The following is a 5684-nucleotide window of genomic DNA, read 5'->3' as shown; positions in this document are numbered from 1 at the left end:
CCGGGACAGAAAGGTCGGATACAGAGTGGGAGGGGGAGTTGAAGTACTGAGCCACCGGGTGATCAGGTTGGTTATTGCGAACCGAGCTGAGGTGTTAGGCGAAACGATCGCCAAGCCTACGCTTGGTCTCACCGATGTAGAGCAGCTGACACCTAGAGCAGCGGATGCAATAGATGAGGTTGAGGAGGTGCAGGTGAACCTCTGCCACACCTGGATAGACTGCTTGGGTCCTTGAATGGAGTCAAGGGGGGAGGTAAAGCGACAAGTGTAGCATTTCTTGCGGTTGCAAGGGAAAGTACCAGGGGAGGGGGTGGTTCGGGTGGGAAGGGATGAATTGACCAGGGAGTTCTGGAGGGAGCGGTCTCTGCAGAAAGCAGACAGGGGAGGAGATGGGAAGATGTGGCAAGTGTTGGGATCATGTTGGAGGTGGCGAAAATGTTGGAGGATTGTTTGTTGTATGTGACGGGTGGAAGGTACAAAGGGGACTCTGTCCTTGTTATGAGTGGGGGGATGGGGGATGCGATCAGAGTCATGGGGTATAGAAGAGACCCTGGTAAGAGCCTCATCTATAGTAGAAGAGGGGAACCCCCGTTCCCTGAAGAATGAGGACATCTCAGATGACCTGGTGTAAAACACCTCATCCTGGGTGCAGGTGCGGCGTAGATGGATGAATTGGGAGTTGGGGATGGAGTCCTTGCATGAAGCAGGGTGGGAAGAAGTGTAGTCCAGATAGCTATGGGAGTCAGTAGGTTTATAGTGGATGTCAGTCAGAAGTCTATCACCTGCGATGGAGATAGTGAGGTCAAGAAATGGTATGGAAATGTTGGAAATGGTCCAGGTGTATTTGAGTGCCGGATGGAAGTTAGTGGTGAAATGGATGAAGTCAGTGAGTTGTGTGTGGGTGCAGGAGGTGCCCAGTTTCACTTACATGGTCTATATCCCCCCTTCCCCTTCTTCATACCCCTGTCTCCAGTTCAGGAGATAGATTGGTGGCTAACATCTCTGACTATTCCCTTCATCACCATCTTGTCAGAAAGGCCAGCAACTTGCATCACCCGGCGTGGCTTTAATGGCCGCGGGACAATCGCCATCGCCAGCCAGGGGCTTTGACTTTGACTCTGACATCGGGGGGGGGGGGGGGGGGGGGGGGGGGGGGGGGGGTGCAGTGGAGAGTATAAATTATGTTGTGTCTTGGGTCTATTTGTGTTGTAATGTTTGGCGGGTAGCAAACGTAACCCCACTTTTTAAGAAGGGAGGGAGAGAGAAAATGGGGAATTACAGACCAGTTAGTCTAACATCGGTAGTGGGGAAACTGCTAGAGTCAGTTATTAAAGATGGGATAGCACATTTGGAAAGTGGTGAATATTATCTAAATGGTGGCCGATTGGGAAAGGGGTAGATGCAGCGAGACCTGGGTGTCATGGCACACCAGTCATTGAAGGTAGGCATGCAGGTGCAGCAGGCAGTAAAGAAAGCGAATGGTATGTTAGCTTTCATTGCAAAAGGATTTGAGTATAGGAGCAGGGAGGTTCTACTGCAGTTGTACAGGGTCTTGGTGAGACCACACCTGGAGTATTGCGTACAGTTTTGGTCTCCAAATCTGAGGAAGGACATTATTGCCATAGAGGGAGTGCAGAGACGGTTCACCAGACTGATTCCTGGGATGTCAGGACTGTCTTATGAAGAAAGACTGGATAGACTTGGTTTATACTCTCTAGAATTTAGGAGATTGAGAGGGGATCTTATAGAAACTTACAAAATTCTTAAGGGGTTGGACAGGCTAGATGCAGGAAGATTGCTCCCGATGTTGGGGAAGTCCAGGACAAGGGGTCACAGCTTAAGGATAAGGTGGAAATCCTTTAAAAACGAGATGAGAAGAACTTTTTTCACACAGAGAGGGGTGAATCTCTGGAACTCTCTGCCACAGAGGGTAGTTGAGGCCAGTTCATTGGCTATATTTAAGAGGGAGTTAGATGTGGCCCTGGTGGCTAAGGGGATCAGGGGTTATGGAGAGAAGGCAGGTACGGGATTCTGAGTTGGATGATCAGCCATGATCATATTGAATGGCGGTGCAGGCTCGATGGGGCCGAATGGCCTACTGCACCTAATTTCTATGTTTCTATGTATGGCTGCAGAAACGTCATTTCGTTTGGACCTCAAGGGGTCCAAATGACAAATAAATTGAATCTTGAATCTTGAATCTAATACCCATGTGTCCACTAACTTCCTCTGCTGCCTCAATGGGCCTTCCTCCCACTGGAAGAAAGCTATTCCATTCCATCTCCAACTTCCTGAGTCTCTGTCAAACCCAGGTAATGAAGAGATTTTCCACACAGGTGCCTCTGATACATCCTCCTTCTCACTTAAACAAAGTTGACCGAGTGCTTTTGTTTGCAGAATCATACAGTATGGAAACAGGCCCTTCGTCCCAATTTTCCCATGCCATCTACCTGCCTGCATTTAGTCCATATCCCTCTAAACCTTTCCTATCCATGTACCTGTCCAAGTATCTGATCAGACCATCTATATCCCCACACCCTATTCTCACTCCCTCTCCTCCCTTGCAGAGGGAGCCCTGGTTGAAATTCTTAAATACAGGAGAGGTGCCGGAAGACTGGAGGGTGGCAAATGTTGGGCCTCTTTTCAAGAAGGGCTGCAGAGAAAATACTGGGAACTATAGGTCGGTGAGCTTAACCTGTGTATTATCATTATCATCCTTTTATTGTCATCATGCAAAGCAACAATTGTACCGTGCAAAATTACAAGACGTTTCTCAGGGAATACCGGAGCATCGCACACAAAAACTTAAACATTTCACGCATAAATAAAAACAATCCAGTTACTGATAAAAACAGTACGAATAGTTTAAAAAACAAGTGCAGGTTAAAAAAGCAACATTAAATACAAGTAGGAAAAAAAAAATCATAAAATGTCCAGGGCATTTGGTAGTTGGTAAGTTACAGGAGAGTGTTCTGAGGTGTAGGTTATACAGGAATTTGGATGGGCAAGGGCTGATTAGGGATAGTACATCCACAAACTTGCTAATCTTGCCCTGTATGTTCTCATCCAAAACATTGATATAGATGACAAACAGTAACCAAACCCTGAGGCACACCACTAGTCACAGGCCTCCAGTCCGAGCAGCAACCTTCCACCATCACCCTCTGCTTCTTTTCCATGAAGCCAATTTTCCATCCATTCAACTATCACTCCTTGGATCCCATGCGATCTAACCTTCCAGAGTAGCCTACCATGTGGAACCTAGTCAAATGCTTTGCTGAAGTCCGTACATACAACATCTGCAGCTCAGTCCTCATCGACCTTTTTGGTTACGTCTTGAAAAAAATTCAATACAGAAAAGTGTGAGGTGTTGCATTTTGGGACGTCGAACAAGGACCTACACAGTGAATGGTCAGCCTCTGGGTAGTGTTGTAGAGCAGAGGGATCTAGGTGTACAGGTGCATGGTTCCTTGAATGTTGAGTCACAGGTAGATAAGGTGGTCAAAAAGGCTTTTGGCACTTTGGCCTTCATCAGTCAGAGTATTGATTATAGAAGGTACACAAAAAAGCTGGAGAAACTCAGCGGGTGCAGCAGCATCTATGGAGCATCTATGGAGCGAAGGAAATAGGCAACAGTCTGAAGAAGGGTTTCGGCCCGAAACGTTGCCTATTTCCTTCGCTCCATAGATGCTGCTGCACCCGCTGAGTTTCTCCAGCTTTTTTGTGTACCTTCGATTCTCCAGCATCTGCAGTTCCTTCTTAAATATTGATTATAGAAGTTGGGAGGGCATGTTGCAGTTGTATAAGATGTTGGTGAGACCGCATTTAGCATATTGTGTTCAGTTCTGGGCACCGTGTTATAAGAACGATATTGTCAAGCTTGAAAGGGTTTAGAAAAGATTTACGAGGATGTTGCCGGGTCTAGAGGGTGTGAGCAACAGGGAGAGATTGAACAGGCTGGGTCTCTATTCCATGGATCGCAGGAGGATGAGGGGTGATCTTATAGAGGTGTACAAAATCATGAGAGGAATAGATCGGGTAGACGTACAGAGTCTCTTTGCCCAGAATAGGGGAATCGAGGACCAGAGGACATAGGTTCAAGACTTTTTCACACAGTGGTGGGTGTATGGAACAAGCTGCCAGTCGAGGTAGTTGAGGCTGGGACTATCCCATCATTTATGAAACAGTTAGACAGGCACATGGATAGGACAGGTTTGGAGGGATATGGACCAAGCGCAGGCAGGTGGGACTAGTGTAGCTGGGACATTGTTGGCTGGTGTGGGCGTTGGGCTGAAGGGCCTGTTTCCACACTGTATCACTCTATGACTGTATTTTTACACCGTGGATGCCTTGATTGTAGTCATGGGCAGTCTTTCCACTGTCTGATTAGCACGCAACAAAATAGCTTTTCAAAGTACATCGCTACACGTAACAATAAACTAAGCTCAAACTCAATGTTTGGCAGATGCAGTATAATGTGGATAAATGTGAGGTTATCCATTTTGGTGGCAAAAACGGGAAAGCAGGCTATTATCTAAATGGTGGCCGATTGGGAAAGGGGAGATGCAGCGAGACCTGGGTGTCATGGTACACCAGTCATTGAAGGTAGGCATGCAGGGCAGCAGGCAGTAAAGAAAGCGAATGGTATGTAGGCTTTCATAGCAAAAGGATTTGAGTATAGAGCAGGGAGGTTCTACTGCAGTTGTACAGGGTCTTGGTGAGACCACACCTGGAGTATTGCATACAGTTTTGGTCTCCAAATCTGAGGAAGGACATTATTGCCATAGAGGGAGTGCAGAGAAGGTTCACCAGACTGATTCCTGGGATGTCCGGACTGTCTTATGAAGAAAGACTGGATAGACTTGGTTTATACTCTCTAGAATTTAGGAGATTGAGAGGGGATCTTATAGAAACTTACAAAATTCTTAAGGGGTTGGACAGGCTAGATGCAGGAAGATTGGTCCCAATGTTGGGGAAGTCCAGGACAAGGGATCACAGCTTAAGGATAAGGGGGAAATCCTTTAAAACCGAGATGAGAAGAACTTTTTTCACACAGAGAGTGATGAATCTCTGGAACTCTCTGCCACAGAGGGTAGTCGAGGCCAGTTCATTGGCTATATTTAAGAGGGAGTTAGATGTGACCCTTGTGGCTAAAGGGATCAGGGGGTATGGAGAGAAGGCAGGTACGGGATACTGAGTTGGATGATCAGCCATGATCATATTGAATGGCGGTGCAGGCTCGAAGGGCCGAATGGCCTCTACTCCCTGCACCTAATTTCTATGTTTCAACTCACCTTCTACCCTGCTAGCCTGAGCATTGATCAGATCACCCTTCACCATTGACCACGCAACCAGACTCACTGGCCATCTTCCTGAGTGTGTGAGACTGCAGCTCTACTCTCTCTCCATCTTCACCATCTTTCTCCAGGCACATCCCATGGAGATGTAGTCGTCTCCCTGCGCCCTGTAGTGTGCCTTCCCCTCTCCTTTCCCCATGGGGATACTGCCCACCAAAGATTATAGAGGAGCTCTATAATATAATATAATATAATCTAGAGCTCTGCTCTATAATCTTTGCTGCCCACCCTACCCCATCCCCGGCTACAACCGGTCCTCATTCCCCCATCGAGCCGCCGCCCATCCCTGGTCTGGTCCAGGCCTTGGCAACGCTAGGCCCCGTCGCC

Source organism: Leucoraja erinacea, unplaced genomic scaffold (genome assembly GCF_028641065.1).
Source record: "Leucoraja erinacea ecotype New England unplaced genomic scaffold, Leri_hhj_1 Leri_84S, whole genome shotgun sequence".
Taxonomy (NCBI): Eukaryota; Metazoa; Chordata; class Chondrichthyes; order Rajiformes; family Rajidae; genus Leucoraja; species Leucoraja erinaceus.
Note: the sequence above shows the minus strand (reverse complement) of the source record.